The sequence below is a fragment of the Somniosus microcephalus genome, chromosome 2 (genome assembly GCF_052327205.1).
Source record: "Somniosus microcephalus isolate GS21.2 chromosome 2, FLI_Smic_1.0, whole genome shotgun sequence".
Taxonomy (NCBI): domain Eukaryota; kingdom Metazoa; phylum Chordata; class Chondrichthyes; order Squaliformes; family Somniosidae; genus Somniosus; species Somniosus microcephalus.
In genome coordinates this window covers 49,537,584-49,555,756 of record NC_140988.1, presented here as the reverse complement: position 1 = coordinate 49,555,756, position 18,173 = coordinate 49,537,584, and positions in this window count along the sequence as shown.

The window sequence follows — 18,173 nt, the reverse complement described above, 5'->3', positions numbered from 1 at the left end:
TGGCAGGGATGACGTATGAGGAGCGATTGGGTCAATTAGGCTTATATTCGCTAGAGTTTAGAAGAATGAGAGGGGACCTCATTGAAACTTATAACATTCTAACAGGACTGGACAGACTAGATGCAGGAAGAATGTTCCCGATGGCAGGGGAGTCCAGAACCAGGGGCCACAGTCTAAGGATAAGCGGTAAGCCATTTAGGACTGAGATGAGGAGGAATTTCTTCACCCAGAGAGTGGTGAACCTGTGGAATTCTCTACCACAGAAGGCAGTAGAAGCCAATTCATTAAATATATTCAAGAAGGAGTTGGATATATTTCTTGAGGCTAAAGGGATCAAGGGATATGGGGAGAAAGCAGGGACAGGGTACTGAATTTGGATGATCAGTCATGATCTCATTAAATGGCAGGGCAGGCTCGAGGGGCCGAATGGCCTACTCCTGCTCCTATCATCTATGTTTCTATGGTTCCCTGACCACCATTTCCAACCCTGGCAACTGTCTGAGGCTGATCCAGACCGCTCACAACCTTGGTGTTGTGTTTGACCCCAAGGTGAGCTTCTGACCACATATCCGCTCCATCAGCAAGACCACCTACTTCCACCTGCATAACATTGCCCGACTCCGACCCTGCCTTACTTCATCGGCTGCTGAATCCCTCATTCATGCCTTTGTTACCTCTAGGCTTGACTATTCCAAAGCACTCCTGGCTGGCCTCCCATCTTCCACCCTACATCGAATAGTACTATGATCAGCTTTTATTATGCATTTAACTCAATGTGTAATTTTTTCTAAACTACTGCAGTTGAAAAAGCCTGTGGGAAGGCCTCTCAGTTAAAAGCAGCCCCAGATGAAATGCTTTATCCAGAACCTCGGTTGAAAAATATAGGCCCATTACAAGGACAGTATTTTGCAATCAAATACTTTGAATAGTACGTCCCATCTGGATCCAGTTATAGTCAGGAACCTGGCAATGAAGTCACCAGACTAGCAACAGGAAGACACAATGTCGCCGCTCCTGTGGAGAAAAAGTTGCAATGTTGTAAGTTGAATTTGTTTCCTCACGCATCTGCACCCAATTCAGAACACTTGGCACAAGAGCTTGTTTACGAGTAAACCACTTAAATGTACAATTGATTAAATAAGGTAGAGCTCTTCTTTTCAAAACAATAGGACAATTTTGAACAGCAGTGATCTGTCAGTTTTCAGCTCTCTGCTCTTACATTGGAACAGCCAAGAATGGGATTTGGTCAAGGTTACACTGCACAGTTAGTCATAAGACCCTCCAGTTTTATTTATGGGGTTAATTTTATGAAATCGCACTCCCTGCGCAGATGCCTGCATACTGGTAGTGTGATTTTAGTAACTTTTACCGCTATAAACTTTTCACACATCCCTATGCTTAACTCTAATTTCCCAGCCTACAGCAAGGTTAAGATAGCTTCAAATCATCTCAAAGGTTAACCTGAAGCCATGGATACTGTTACTTGCTAATAAGTCGCTCTGGGATGCACAGGGGAACTATCCCTGCAGGGATATCACTGATGTAGCCCAGCAGTGAGGGAGACCCAACTCAAGAATCGCCATGCTTGAAAAACAAATGACATTTTCACAAAAAAAGTCAAATAAAGTATTAATGACTTTATATTATTGAACGAGACATTATTTTAAGCAAACATTCCTTCCCATTGTAGGCTGACAGGGAGATGAGTCTATCAACTCATCAGACTAGATTTAAATCCAGGTCCAAAGATGAAAGGACAGTGTACGAACCTTGTTCAGCATCTAGGCATCCTCTCCTCCCAGCAGTTTTATGTTGCCAATTTTTGTGCGAGTTTAGGATTGCTTAAGCACACTATATTATGCATTTTATTAAGCAAATAAACTCTTGTAGACAAATGGGTTTGAATAATAGCAGGTGGCCTTGAAACATAGCAAATGTTCCACAATGGTTTGACCAGATAAGTTAAACTATTTATACTGCTTCTCAGTGATCCAAAACAGAAATGCACTCTGCAAAGCTATACACTTAAAATAAACTTATCTTTATCATTACCGTACACTTAAAATGCACCTATCTCTATTATTACTATATACACTCAAAATAGACTTAGCTTTATTATTACTATGCACTTCAATGAACAGACTGCCAGAGAAATAATTGGAGAGAACTCTGACCTTTGGAACAAAAAAAAATACTTAAAAAGACTAAAGGATCAATTTTAACCTTTGCGGGGTGTGGGCAGATGGGAAAGGGACAAGTATGAAACGCACTTGTTGGCCTAAGTTTCAGATCTGCAGGACACAAAATTCAGATTGTTAGCACCCGTTTTTTGGGTGCTATGAGTGCTCCTAGAGATCCAAAATGGTGTCCGCGGTGCACGCGCTTACAAGTGGAGTGAATCACGCTGGACGCCATATTGGTGACAGTGTTACCATGCATGTAGTGCACATCTGTCAGAGGTATGCAGAGCAGGCAGATTACGACATCAATGAGCATGTAATTCTGATTTGACGCCAGCACTGCCATTTTGGAGCTCAACACTCCAGCTAACACCCTCTCTTAACCTCGCACTTCTGAACGCGCATTCAGCAGCAGGAAGGACCTCCACCAGCTCTATTTAAAAGGATCATCAACTACTTACAGGTTAGTTGCTGGTTGATTTCTTCTGGCTATTGTTACGATTCTACAAGTGTTTGCTGCTTTCCATCGTTGTTTCAAGTTGTATAAGTCTACAGGGAGTGGTGTGGCAGGTGCTAAAGGACTTTTTCCTGACTTCAAGACTTCTGCACAAACCAATTGCTGCCAGACATGAGTGGACTAGTAGGAATTCTCCATGGAATACAACATGACTTAGAGAATGAACAGAGGGCACGCAGAGCAGGACAAGCTGCTAGAAGAGGGAGGAGGAGGAGGGGGAGAAAGGCTCTCAGCAGGAGGCCATATCCGCCCAGGGTGTTCAGCGAGCAATTCTCCTACCTGAACCTTAGTGAGGAACAGTGTGTGAGACGTCTGCGCTTCAGTATGGATATCAGTGAGTCTGCCACCTGCTGCAGTCATAACTGCCCTCAGAGCAGGGCAAGGATGGCATTGCCAGTGGTTGTGAAGGTGACCGTGGCCATGCACTTTTATGCGTTGGGCTCCTTCCAGGCTGGAGCTGAAGATATTTGTAACATCTCGCAGTTTACTGTCCACTGATGCGTAAGGGAGGTCACTGAGGCTCTATAGTCAAAGAGAGCTAACTACATTTCATGATGATGATGAGGGTGGAGCAGGGGGGAGGAGGAGGAGTGGGATGGAGGAGGCTGTACGCTGCCTGGGGTGTCTGTGATGAACTCGTCTGAGTGCAATACAAGTAATCGCAACACCAATTCTCTATTCATGACAGCGCTCGCTTGGCCACAATACAAAAATAAAAGCCTCCACAAAATAAACATTCCAAATCAAATTTATAAATCAAATCATGCCATATTGCATACAAAAGTCAACTAATCACCCATGTGTCTTCCCTTAGTTACTGCCTTCCGTGTGCCTTTGCCTGTCCTAGTGCTCCTACGCAGTGCTGCCCCAGTACCTGCAGCATGGCTGCTGGAAGGCTGCTGACTTTCAGTGGGTGAGACTGCAGACGGCCTTGCAGGATGACCTTGAGCAGCTCTGGGCTTTGAAGGCCCGGCTGCGGACTCCACCATCTTGGCATGGGTGACAGCAGTCTGGGCTGACTGGCAACAGCAAGGGCTCTGGCGGAGTGGCAGTGGTGGGAGGACGAATGATGTCATTCTGAGAGAGGACAGCAGGTTCGTGCTCCATGGAGCCACTGCCACTCCCCCAGGGCGGCGCCTCAGCAATCCTAGTAATCTGTTGGAGGACAGATTGCTGGGCTACTGTGGCACCCTGCAAGCCGCTTTGAACACTGGTATCCACAGCTCTGATGACAGCAGTCTGAGCTTCCACTGCAGCACTCAGATGTTGGGACATCAGTCATCCGACGCTGTATCATGGCTGGGTCCACGAGTGCGTTGATGGAGTTGGCCACCATTTTCACGCTGGAAAAGATGGGCTCCAAGCTCTCCGCAAAGCCCTGTGCCAAGTTGGTGCTGGACTCCTCCATGCTCCTTGACATCGCATGCAGGATAGCTGCAGTATCCTGGCCCCCTGCTCTGGCTGCAGACTTCAGCTGCTGGGTACTTCAACTCAGCTTTATTAGTGAGTAGAGGCTAGATGCTTCCCCTCCCCTGTCCCATGTAGCAAGGGAGGAAGTGTTGCCTGGAATGTAGTTATGCAGCTCCTGGCACTCACTTAAGAGGGGCACTAGTAAAGGCCTGGAAACACGACACTTGCCTGGCCTCTTAGTTGGATTGAGCTGTGGACACATAGGAAAAGGATGAAAAATAATGGTTACTTAACCTCAATTAGAATTTTTTAAATTTAAAATAAGTAACATAATTCAGTGGTAAAGTAGTTAACATTAAACTGCACTATATTTATATGGAAATGAATTTAACCATTCACAGACATAATCGGCTGAAAATTCAGTAGCCTTAGCGCCTCATTTGAGGCGCTAGAGGGCCTTGCGCCGGAGTTATGGCCAGTAGTGAAATTCCCTGGGGCCCTAAATCGGCGTTGCTCCGGTAGCGCTGCACCGGCACCGATGACGTCATCGGTGTGTGCAGCGTCCCGGTTGCCGTGGTAACCCGCCCGAACTCCGAAATTGAGTTGCGGCCGCCTCGCCCGTGGCAGCCGCAACCAGCGTCTTGTTAGAGGTGCCTTACTGCAGTTAGCGCCGGCGCATTAAAGGCCCCGCGGCGGCCGGCCGCTTTCCCGCCGGCCGCCTGCCCGCAGCTCCCTCCCCGGACTTCTCTCCCCCCCCCCCCCGGAACAGATGCAAGCCCGGCACTTGTCCGAGGTGCCGGGCTCATTTTTAAGCAGATTTGCGCGGGCCGCGGCCGGGTGCAGGCAGCTCCTCCTTAACGGAAGGAGGAGGCCTGCACTTCCCCAGCCTGCCGCACCGCATCGGGTGCCGCAGCGCCGGAATTGCGGCGCGAAACGGCAGTTAGCGCCCTTTTCCAGGCGCTAAGACCCTTCAGTAGCGCCGGCAGCCGTTTGGGCGCGGCGCCACTGAATTTTTGGCGCGCGCAGGGGACTTAGCGCCGGCACTAATTTCCGGCGCTAAAGCCCTGGCTAAGCCAAAACCCAATTTCTAGGCCAATATGATTTACTTCGCGACCTGTTAAACATTTAGGGGTCGATTTTAACCCTACCCATCCAGTGGAAACTGGGCAGCTGGGCAGTTAAACATGAGCAGGTTATTTATCTGCTCGGAACTCAACCCTGTAACACCATTTGCCATTTTAACCTGCAGGGTTCTGCAGGCAGATAAGGCACCCACCTAAGGCTGGCGGGGGCCTCATAAATCTATGCAAATCGGGGTGCTATGATGTCCTAAGTGCAAAACGTTCCTTTGTGGGGCCAGGATGAGTGGGAGTCTTCCTCTGGGTTTCAAAATGGAAGGTTGCAGCCTCCTTTGCCACAGAGCCCCCCTTCCCTCCTGCAAGACCCTCCTGAAACCTTCTCCCTGTCACTTACCTGCAAGCTGGGTGGGAAGTGGACTGACAGTATTTAACTGAGGCCCGAGAGCCCCTGAAAATGGGTGCAGGGATTGCGATGCGTGATTAATCCGTGCCGGTTCAATGTAATGCAGGCAGCACGCCAATTTTGTGCTGCCTGTTCATTTCAATTATTTCAGTGTGTGGCCAGCATTAACCGCACTGGTGATTGGCTGCATAAGTGGTCAAAGTTGGTGAATGCATCTTCAAATGCCATATCCTACCAACTGCGCCACGAGCCTCAGCCACTGCTCAATGCACCACAACCCCATCACTCACCTACCAATAATCTCTATCAATCAGGACTCATATCTAACATTATATGCTTCACCTCACCCCCACACACTTAGCACTGCTGCAAACGTCACACCCACGTCTCACAGCTTGCACACACTACCAGCTATTCAACCATGACAGCCACATCACCCAAACAGATTGCACATCATTCACTGACACACTTCCCTCTCTATTGCAGGACAAGGTGGCGCACAAACAGAGGCAGCAGGGGCTAACCAGCGATGGACAGGCGCACCTGCATGTACTAACCCCATGGAGGAGACGGTGCTGGCCATTATTGGAACGGCCATTGCTGAAGCTGAGGCCAGCGGCGAGGCTGAAACCATCGAAGATGACAGCATCCTAATACCTAATCCTCCTTCTCACATCCCACTTCCCCCGCATGTACCTCTTACTTTCCCCCCGCTCCACTCACTACAACCTTACCCTTGTGCCTTTCTCTTTTCAGATACCCAAGAACTCCAACCTGACCAGCCAGTGCAGGAAGAGTGCGAGGAGAGTGATGGAGAAGAAGAGACACCATCACTCGATCTCACACTCGCAGGCACCAGCTCAGATACTGGCAATGTGCATACTTTACAGGGTAGAATACAGGCGTGATCTGCACATAGTGAGCCACCGGGCATGGGTTAACCTGCAGCCAGGGCAGGGGGAAAGGATAGTGCAGGTGCCAGCTCCCCAGAGGGCAAGGTCACACAAGAGTTCTGCTGCAGAGGACTCGATGAGGCGGCCTACAGAAGAAGGGTGATGGGCATGCACACAGAAATACTTGATGCATTGGCAGGCCTGCCAGAGACCTTGCTGTCACTGTCAAGGAGTATGGAGGAGTCTGGCACCAATTTTTGCACAGGGCTTTGCGCAGAGCTTGGAGCCCATGAATTCCAGGATGGAAGCGATGGCCAACTCCATTAGTGCACTTGTGGACCCAACCATGATGCTGGGTCTGATGGGCAATGTATCAGCTTCCATTGCAGCACAGATGGAAGCCACCCAACGTCTGAGTGCTGCAGTAGAAACTCTCTCATGCTGGCTCAGCTTGCTGCCACACAAGCTCAAACTGCTGTCATCATGGCTGTGTTTACCAGTATTGAAAGAGGCTTGCAGTGTGACACAGCAGTCCAGCAATCTGTTCTCCAACAGATTACCAGGATTGCTGAGGTGCTGCTCTGGGGGAGTGGCAGTGGCTCCGTGGAGCACGAACCTGCTGTCCTCTCTCAGGATGACAGCATTCATCCTCCCATCACAGCCAGCCAGCCCAGACTGGTGCTGCCCATGGCAAGGTCATGCAGTCCGCAGCCGGGACTTCTAAGACCAGTGCTGCTTGAAGTCATCCTCCAAGGGAATCTGCAGTTCCGCCCACTGGAAGTCAGCAGCCTTCCACCAGCCATGATACAGAAATTAATATTGGGGTAGCACTTCGTAGGAGCACGAGGACAGGCAAAGACACACGGAAGACAGGCACTAAGGGAATGCACAAGGGTGATTAGTTGCCTTCGCTATGGAATATTGGATTGATTGATTTATAAATTTGGTTTGGAATGGTTGTTTTGTGGTGGCTTTTAGTTCAGCATTGTGGCCAAGAGAAGGCTGTGACGTTCAGTGACAGAGGGATGGTAAGGTGGGGAAGTGTTGAGCAACGGAGATCTGGGATTTCATTCAGGGGAACCAGAGTCTGATGATGCGCTTACGGGCAGCCCATCTGGAACATCAATGTGCAGCCTGCCTCCTCTATTCCTACTCCTCCTCCTCTTCTTCCTCCTCCTTCTTATCCTCCTCCTCCTCCTGAGGTGGTCGCGGAACCCATGGTGGCAAGGGCTGCGCCCTCATGATGGCCAAGTTGTGCAGGATGCAGCAGATCACCACGAATTGGAACACCCACTCCGGCGAGTATTAGAGGGCTCCTCCCCAGTGGTCAAGGCAGCAGAACCATTGCTTCAGCGCCCTGATGGTCTGCTCGATGACATTCCTCGTGGCAGCATGGCTCTCATTATATGAGTGCTGGCCACGAGTGGTGAGGTTGCGGAGGGGAATCATCAACCAGGTGTAGAGCGGAAAGCCCTTGTCACCGAGCAGCCACCCTCGGGTTCAATGTGGTGGTTGGAAGATTGCTGGCACAGCAGACTGGCACAGGATGAACGCATCATGGCTGCTGCAAGGATAGCGGGCATTCAACAGCATGATGTGCTGGACATGGCTGCACACCAACTGCACATTAAGTGAGTGGTAGCCTTTGCGGTTGCAGTACATCTCATCAATGAGATGCGGCACATGCAAAGCCATGTGTGTGCAGTCGAAGGCACCTGCACCATTAGGAAGCCCAATATCCTGGCAAAGCCACGTGCATTCCTCCTGCTTCTTTCTGTTTAGAGAGATGACAATGAAGCCCCTCTCCTAGAGTACAGAACCTCTGTGACCTCCCAGATGCAGCGATGAACGGCGAACTGCGAGATGTTTGCTATGTCGCCTGTGCCAGCCTTGAAGGATCTGCTGGCGAAAAAATTCAGGGCCACATGTTCAGCTGTGTATGTTTAGGAGAGGGCACTGAATGGAGCAGCAACGTTGAAAATGGCAAGTCGTGCATCAATACAGCGTTACATGCTGAGTGGCATCACGATCTGCCTACACTGCATACTGCTGGTGCATGCACACTCCGCCTGCGCTATCACCGTCAGCAAGATGGCGAACAGCGCAGGCCATGCTGAAAGTGGGCAGAAGCGAGGCAGACGCTATTTTTTTTGAAAAGTGGCCAAAAGTACTGGCGCCACAGAGGTGAATTTCACGGCCAGTATCACCAATTTATCATCAAATATTAATGAACAACAGCATAGGAAAAACAATGAAACTTAAATTTGGATGGATTACAGATTTAATAAAATGAGAAGCTGGCAACAGAATCAAAGCTGAAGTGCCCGAGCAGAAAGCAAATGCTGAATTCATAGAAAAGTGTAACTCAGAACAGGACATCAGCGTGAAAAACATACAAGCTATGAAATGATAACAGGCAAGAGTAACAAGGACTCAAAGTATAAGCACTTCACAAGCAAAAGGTCCTTGAAATTAGGCTGTGTAATATTAGCATGCAAGCATTGCCGGACTGAATTTCACAGGGTTTTTGTACTTGTTGGCATATAAGCAAATTATTTCTATTGACTTAAACTTATTAAAACACACTTCTGCAGGGATAGCTCTCTTTCCATTTGGGTAGTTCACACTGGGTTAGGTTTTCAACTTGCCGCCTGAACTGAAAGTTAGCGTTGCAGGTTGGCCACCTGCTACATTAACCACCCGATTCTCACTTCCCCGACTTAAAGTGAAAATCAGGCAGTTCCTGTAACAGACAGACAACCATCAATGCCAGTTTTATGCCAGTCCGAAGTTAAAAACTACCCCAGTGTCTTTCCGTAGACAGGATCAGAAGACTCAGGAGTGTGTCAAAATTTGTAGGAGGTCTCCGGGAGTGTGTCAATATTTGTAGGAGGTTAACAGGAGTGTGTCAATATTTGTAGGAAATCTCTGGGAGTGTCTCAATATTTGTAGGAGATCGCCGGGGGTGTGTCAATATTTGTAGGAAATCTCTGGGAGTGTGTCAATATTTGTAGGAGATCGCCGGGAGTGTACCAATATTTGTAGGATATCCCCGGGAGTGTGTCGATATTTGTAGGAGATCCCGGGGAGTGTGTCAATATTTGAAGCAGATCTTTGGGATTGTGTCGATATTTGTAGGCGGGTTCCGGGAGCGTGTCAATATTTGTATGAGGTCTCCGGGAGTGTGTCAATATTTGTAGGAATTCCCCGGGAGTGTGTCAATATTTAGTGGAGGTCCTCAGGAGAGTGTCAATATTTGTAGGGGGCCCCGAGAGTGTGTCTATATTTGTAGGACGTCTCTGGGAGTGTGTCAATATTTGTAGGAGGTCCCGGGGAGTGTGTCAATATTTGTAGGAGGTCCCCGGGAGTGTGTCAATATTTGTAGGATTTCCTCGGGAGTGTGACAATATTTGTAGGAGGTCCCCGAGAGTGTGTCGATATTTGTAGGAGGTCCCCAGGAGTATGTCAATATTTGTAGGAGGTCCCCGGGAGTGTGTCAATATTTGTAGGAATTCTCCGGGAGTGTGTCAATATTTAGTGGAGGTCCTCAGGAGAGTGTCAATATTTGTAGGTGGGCCCCGAGAGTGTGTCTATATTTGTAGGATGTCTCTGGGAGTGTGTCAATATTTGTAGGAGGTCCCCGGGAGTGTGTCAATATTTGTAGGAGGTCCCCGGGAGTGTGTCACTATTTGTAGGAGGTCCCTGGGAGTGTGTAAATATTTGTAGGAGATCACTGGGAGTGTGTCAATATTTGTATGAGATCCCCGGGAATCTGTCAATATTTGTAGGACATCCCTGGGAGTGTGTCAATCTTTGTATGAGATCCCCGGGATTGTGTCAATACTTGTAGTACATCCCCGGGAGTGTGTCAATATTTGTAGGATATCCCCGAGAGTGTGTCGATATTTGTAGGAGGTCCCCGGGAGTGTGTCAATATTTGTAGGATATCCCCGGGAGTGTGTCGATATTTGTAGGAGGTCCCCAGGAGTGTGTCAATATTTGTAGGATATCCCCGGGAGTGTGTCAATATTTGAAGCAGATCTTTGGGATTGTGTCGATATTTGTAGGCGGGTCCCGGGAGTGTGTCAATATATGTATGAGGTCTCCAGTAGTGTGTCAATATTTGTAGAATTTCCTCGAGAGTGTGTCAATATTTGTAGGAGGTCCCCGAGAGTGTGTCGATATGTGTAGAAGGTCACCGGGAGTATGTCAATATTTGTAGGAGGTACCCGGGAGTGTGTCAATATTTGTAGGAATTCCCCGGGAGTGTGTCAATATTTAGTGGAGGTCCTCAGGAGAGTGTCAATATTTGTAGGTGGGCCCCGGGAGTGTGTCTATATTTGCAGGACGTCTCCGGGAGTGTGTCAATATTTCCAGGAGGTCCCCAGGAGTGTGTCAATATTTGTAGGAGGTCCCCGGGAGTGAGTCAATATTTGTAGGTGGGTCCCGGGTGTGTGTCAATATTTGAAGGTGGTCTCCGGGAGTGTGTCGATATTTGTAGGAGGTCCCCGGGAGTGTGTCAATATTTGTAGGAGGTCCCCGGGAGTGAGTCAATATTTGTAGGCGGGTCCCGGGTGTGTGTCAATATTTGTAGGAGATGCCCGGGAGTGTGTCAATATTTGTAGGATATCCCCGGGAGTGTGACGATATTTGTAGGAGGTCCCCGGGAGTGTGCCAATATTTGTAGGATATCCACGGGAGTGTGTCCATATTTGTAGGAGATCCCCGGGAGTGTGTCAATATTTGAAGCAGATCTTTGGCATTGTGTCGATATTTGTAGGCGGGTCCCGGGAGCGTGTTAATATTTGTATGAGGTCTCCGGGAGTGTGTGAATATTTGTAGGATTTCCTCGGGAGTGTGTCAATATTTGTAGGAGGTCCCCGAGAGTGTGTCGATATTTGTAGGAAGTCCCCGGGAGTATGTCAATATTTGTAGGAGGTCCCCGGGAGTGTGTCAATATTTGTAGGAATTCCCCGGGAGTGTGTCAATATTTAGTGGAGGCCCTCAGGAGAGTGTCAATATTTGTAGGTGGGCCCCGAGAGTGTGTCTATATTTGTAGGATGTCTCTGGGAGTGTGTCAATATTTGTAGGAGGACCCCGGGAGTGTGTCAATATTTGTAGGAGGTCCCCGGGAGTGTGTCAATATTTGTAGGATTTCCTCGGGAGTCTGACAATATTTGTAGGAGATCCCCGAGAGTGTGTCGATATTTGTAGGAGGCCCCCGGGAGTATGTTAATATTTGTAGGAGGTCCCAGGGAGAGTGTCAATATTTGTAGGAATTCTCCGGGAGTGTGTCAATATTTAGTGGCGGTCCTCAGGAGAGTGTCAATATTTGTAGGTGGGCCCCGAGAGTGTGTCTATATTTGTAGGACGTCTCTGGGAGTGTGTCAATATTTGTAGGAGGTCCCCGGGAGTGTGTCAATATTTGTAGGAGGTCCCCGGGAGTGTGTCAATATTTGTAGGAGGTCCCCGCGAGTGTGTCAATATTTGTAGGAGGTCCCCGGGAGTGTGTCACTATTTGTAGGAGGTCCCTGGGAGTGTGTAAATATTTGTAGGAGATCCCTGGGAGTGTGTCAATATTTGTATGAGATCCCCGGGATTCTGTCAATATTTGTACGACATCCCTGGGAGTGTGTCAATATTTGTATGAGATCCCCGGGAGTGTGTCAATACTTGTAGTACATCCCCGGGAGTGTGTCAATATTTGTAGGATATCCCCAGGAGTGTGTCGATATTTGTAGGAGATCCCCGGGAGTGTGTCAATATTTGAAGCAGATCTTTGGGATTGTGTTGATATTTGTAGGCGGGTACCGGGAGTGTGTCAATATATGTATGAGGTCTCCAGGAGTGTGTCAATATTTGTAGGATTTCCTCGGGAGTGTCTCAATATTTGTAGGAGGTCCCCGAGAGTGCGTCGATATATGTAGAAGGTCCCCGGGAGTATGTTAATATTTGTAGGAGGTCCCCAGGAGTGTGTCAATATTTGTCGGAATTCCCCGGGAGTGTGTCAATATTTAGTGGAGGTCCTCAGGAGAGTGTCAATATTTGTAGGTGGGCCCGGGAGTGTGTCTTTATTTGTAGGACGTCTCCGGGAGTGTGTCAATATTTCCAGGAGGACCCCGGGAGTGTGTCGATATATGTAGGAGGTCCCTGGGAGTGTGTCATTATTTGTAGGAGGTCCCCGGGAGTGAGCCAATATTTGTAGGCGGGTCCCGGGAGTGTGTCAATATTTGTAGGTGGTCTCCGGGAGTGTGCCAATATTTGTAGGAGGTCCGCAGGAGTGTGTCGATATTGGTAAGAGGTCTCCGGGAGTGTGTCAACATTTATAGGATGTCCTTGGGAGTGTTTCAATATTTGTAGGAGGTCGCCGAGAGTGTGTCAATATTTGTAGGAGGTCCCCAGGAGTGTGTCAATATGTGTAGGAGATCCCCGGGAGTGTGTCAATATCTGTAGGAGGTCCACGGGAGTGTGTCGATATTTGTAGGAGATCCCCGTGAGAGTGTCAATATTTGTAGGAGATCCCCGGGAGTGTGTCAATATTTGTAGGAGGTCCCCGGGAGTGTGTTGATATTTGTAGGAGGTCCCCGGACGTGTGTCAATATTTGAAGGAGGTCCCCCGAAATGTTTCAATCTTTGTCGGAGGTCCCCGGGAGTGTGTCAATATTTGTAGGAGGTCCCCGGGAGTGAGTCAATATTTGTAGGCGGGTCCAAGGGAGTGTGTCAATATTTGTAGGAGGTCCCCGGCATTGTGTCAATATTAGTAGGAGGTCCAAGGGAGTGTGTCAATATTTGCAGGAGATCCCCGGGAGTGTGCCAATATTTGTAGGAGTTCCCCGGGTGTGTGTCGATATTTGTAGGAGGTCCCCGGGAGTGTGTCATTATTTGTAGGAGATCCCCGGGAGTGTGTCATTATTTGTAGGAGATCCCCAGGAGTGTGTCGATATTTGTAGGCGGGTACCGGGAGTGTGTCAATATTTGTAGGAGGTCCCAGGGAATGTGTCAATATTTGTAGGAGGTCCCCGGGAGTGAGTCGTTATTTGTAGGAGATCCCCGGGAGTGTGTGGATATTTGTAGGTGGGTCTCGGGAGTGTGTCAATATTTGTAGGAGGTCCCCGGGAGTGTGTCAATATTTGTAGGAGATCCCCGGGAGTGTGTCAATATTTGGAGGAGATCCCCGGGAGTGTGTAGATATTTGTAGGAGGTCCCCGGGAGTGTGCCAATATTTGTAGGATATCCCCGGGAGTGTGTCGATATTTGTAGGAGATCCCCGGGAGTGTGTCAATATTTGAAGTAGAACTTTGGGATTGTGGCGATATTTGTAGGCGGGTCCCGGGAGTGTGTCAATATTTGTATGAGGTCTCTGGGAGTGTGTCAATATTTGTAGGATTTCCTCGGGAGTGTGTAAATATTTGTAGGAGGTCCCCGAGAGTGTGTCGATATTTGTAGGAGGTCCCCGGGAGTGTGTCAATATTTGTAGGAATTCCCCGGGAGTGTGTCAAAATTTAGTGGAGGTCCTCAGGAGAGTGTCAATATTTGTAGGTGGGCCCCGAGAGTGTGTCTATATTTGTAGGACGTCTCTGGGAGTGTGTCAATATTTGTAGGAGTTCCCCAGGAGTGTGTCAATATTTGTAGGAGGTCCCCGGGAGTGTGTCAATATTTGTAGGATTTCCTCGGGAGTGTGACAATATTTGTAGGAGGTCCCCGAGAGTGTGTCAATATTTGTAGGAATTCTCCGGGTGTGTGTCAATATTTAGTGGAGGTCCTCAGGAGAGTGTCAATATTTGTAGGTGGGCCCCGAGAGTGTGTCTATATTTGTAGGACGTCTCTGGGAGTGTGTCAATATTTGTAGGAGGTCCCCGGGAGTGTGTCAATATTTGTAGGAGGTCCACGGGAGTGTGTCAATATTTGTAGGAGGTCCCTGGGAGTGTGTAAATATTTGTAGGACATCCCTGGGAGTCTGTCAATATTTGTAGGACATCCCTGGGAGTGTGTCAATATTTGTAGGAGGTCCCCGGGAGTGTGTCAATATTTGTAGGAGGTCCCCAGGAGTGTGTTACTATTTGTAGGAGGTCCCTGGGAGTGTGTAAATATTTGTAGGAGATCCCTGGGAGTGTGTCAATATTTGTATGAGATCCCCGGGATTCTGTCAATATTTGTAGGACATCCCTGGGAGTGTGTCAATATTTCTTTGAGATCCCCGGGAGTGTGTCAATACTTGTAGTACATCCCCGGGAGTGTGTCAATATTTGTAGGATATCCCCAGGAGTGTGTCGATATTTGTAGGAGATCCCCGGGAGTGTGTCAATATTTGAAGCAGATCTTTGGGATTGTGTAGATATTTGCAGGCGGGTCCCGAGAGTGTGTCAATATATGTATGAGGTCTCCAGGAGTGTGTCAATATTTGCAGGTTTCCTCGGGAGTGTCTCAATATTTGTAGGAGGTCCCCGAGAGTGCGTCGATATATGTAGAAGGTACCCGGGAGTATGTCAATATTTGTAGGAGGTCCCCGGGAGTGTGTCAATATTTGTAGGAGGTCCCCGGGAGTGAGTCAATATTTGTAGGCGGGTCCAAGGGAGTGTGTCAATATTTGTAGGAGGTCCCCGGCATTGTGTCAATATTAGTAGGAGGTCCAAGGGAGTGTGTCAATATTTGCAGGAGATCCCCGGGAGTGTGCCAATATTTGTAGGAGTTCCCCGGGTGTGTGTCGATATTTGTTGGAGGTACCCGGGAGTGTGTCATTGTTTGTAGGAGATCCCCAGGAGTGTGTCGATATTTGTAGGCGGGTACCGGGAGTGTGTCAATATTTGTAGGAGGTCCCAGGGAGTGTGTCAATATTTGTAGGAGGTCCCCGGGAGTGAGTCGTTATTTGTAGGAGATCCCCGGGAGTGTGTGGATATATGTAGGTGGGTCTCAGGAGTGGGTCAATATTTGTAGGAGGTCCCCGGGAGTGTGTCAATATTTGTAGGAGGTCCCAGGGAGTGTGTCAATATTTGTAAGGGATCTCCGGGAGTGTGTCAATATTTGTAGGAGGTACCCGGGAGTGTGTCAATATTTGTAGGAGATCCCCGGGAGTGTGTCAATATTTGTAGGAGATCCCCGGGAGTGTGTCAATATTTGGAGGAGGTCCGCGGGAGTGTGCCAATATTTGTAGGATATCCCCGGGAGTGAGTCGATATTTGTAGGAGGTCCCCGGGAGTGTGCCAATATTTGTAGGATATCCCCGGGAGTGTGTCAATATTTGAAGTAGATCTTTGGGATTGTGTCGATATTTGTAGGTGGGTCCCGGGAGTGGGTCAATATTTGTATGAGGTCTCCGGGAGTTTGTCAATATTTGTAGGATTTCCTCGGGAGTGTGTAAATATTTGTAGGAGGTCCCCGAGAATGTGTCGATAATTGCAGGAGGTCCCCGGGAGTATGTCAATATTTGTAGGAGGTCCCCGGGAGTGTGTCAATATTTGTAGGAATTCCCCGGGAGTGTGTCAAAATTTAGTGGAGGTCCTCAGGAGAGTGTCAATATTTGTAGGTGGGCCCCGAGAGAGTGTCTATATTTGTAGGACGTCTCTGGGAGTGTGTCAATATTTGTAGGAGGTCCCCGGGAGTGAGTCAATATTTGTAGGAGGTCCCCGGGAGTGTGTCAATATTTGTAGGATTTCCTCGGGAGTGTGACAATATTTGTAGGAGGTCCTCGAGAGTGTGTCGATATTTGTAGGAGGTCCCCGGGAGTATGTCAATATTTGTAGGAGGTCCCCTGGAGTGTGTCAATATTTGTAGCAATTCTCCGGGAGTGTGTCAATATTTAGTGGAGGTCCTCAGGAGAGTGTCAATATTTGTAGGTGGGCCCCGAGAGTGTGTCTATATTTGTAGGACGTCTCTGGGAGTGTGTCAATATTTGTAGGAGGTCCCCGGGAGTGTGTCAATATTTGTAGGAGGTCCACGGGTGTGTGTTAATATTTGTAGGAGGTCCCTGGGAGTGTGTAAATATTTGTAGGACATCCCTGGGAGTCTGTCAATATTTGTAGGGCATCCCTGGGAGTGTGTCAATATTTGTAGGAGGTCCCCGGGAGTGTGTCACTATTTGTAGGAGGTCCCTGGGAGTGTGTAAATATTTGTAGGAGATCCCTGGGAGTGTGTCAATATTTGTATGAGATCCCCGGGATTCTGTCAATATTTGTAGGACATCCCTGGGAGTGTGTCAATATTTGTATGAGATCCCCGGGAGTGTGTCAATATTTGTAGTACATCCTCGGGAGTGTGTCAATATTTGTAGGATATCCCCAGGAGTGTGTCGATATTTGTAGGAGATCCCCGGGAGTGTGTCAATATTTGAAGCAGATCTTTGGGATTGTGTCGATATTTGTAGGCGGGTCCCGGGAGTGTGTCAATATATGTATGAGGTCTCCAGGAGTGTGTCAATATTTGTAGGATTTCCTCGGGAGTGTCTCAATATTTGTAGGAGGTCCCCGAGAGTGCGTCGATATATGTAGAAGGTCCCCGGGAGTATGTCAATATTTGTAGGAGGTCCCCGGGAGTGTGTCAATATTGGTAGGAATTGCCCCGGAGTGTGTCAATATTTAGTGGAGGTCCTCAGGAGAGTGTCTATATTTGTAGGAGGTCCCTGGGAGTGTGTCAATATTTGTAGGAGGTCCCCGGGAGTGAGCCAATATTTGTAGGCGGGTCCCGGGAGTGTGTCAATATTTGTAGGTGGTCTCCGGGAGTGTGTCAATATTTGTAGGAGGTCCCCGGGAGTGAGCCAATATTTGAAGGCGGGTCCCGGGAGTGTGTCAATATTTGTAGGAGGTCCCCGGGAGTGTGCCAATATTTGTAGGAGGTCCGCAGGAGTGTGTCGATATTGGTAAGAGGTCTCCGGGAGTGTGACAAAATTTATAGGATGACCTTGGGAGTGTTTCAATATTTGTAGGAGGTCACCGGGAGTGTGTCAATATTTGGAGGAGGTCCCCGGGAGTGTGTCAATATGTGTAGGAGATCCCCGGGAGTGTGTCAATATCTGTAGGAGGTCCACGGGAGTGTGTCGATATTTGTAGGAGATCCCCGTGAGAGTGTCAATATTTGTAGGAGATCCCCGGCAGTGTGTCAATATTTGTAGGAGGTCCCCGGGAGTGTGTTGATATTTGTAGGATGTCCCCGGACGTGTGACAATATTTGAAGGAGGTCCCCCGAAATGTTTCAATATATGTAGGAGGTCCCTGGGAGTGTGTCAATATTTGTAGGAGGTCCCCGGGAGTGAGTCAATATTTGTAGGCGGGTCCAAGGGAGTGTGTCAATATTTGTAGGAGGTCCCCGGCATTGTGTCAATATTAGTAGGAGGAACAAGGGAGTGTGTCAATATTTGCAGGAGTTCCCCGGGTGTGTGTCGATATTTATAGGAGGTCCCCGGGAGTGTGTCATTATTTGAAGGAGATCCCCGGGAGTGTGTCATTATTTGTAGGAGGTCCCCAGGAGTGTGTCGATATTTGTAGGCAGGTATCGGGAGTGTGTCAATATTTGTAGGAGGTCCCAGGGAGTGTGTCAATATTTGTAGGAGGTCCCCGGGAGTGAGTCGTTATTTGTAGGAGATCCCCGGGAGTGTGTGGATATTTGTAGCTGGGTCTCGGGAGTGTGTCAATATTTGTAGGAGGTCCCCGGGAGTGTGTCAATATTTGTAGGAGGTCCCAGGGAGTGTGTCAATATTTG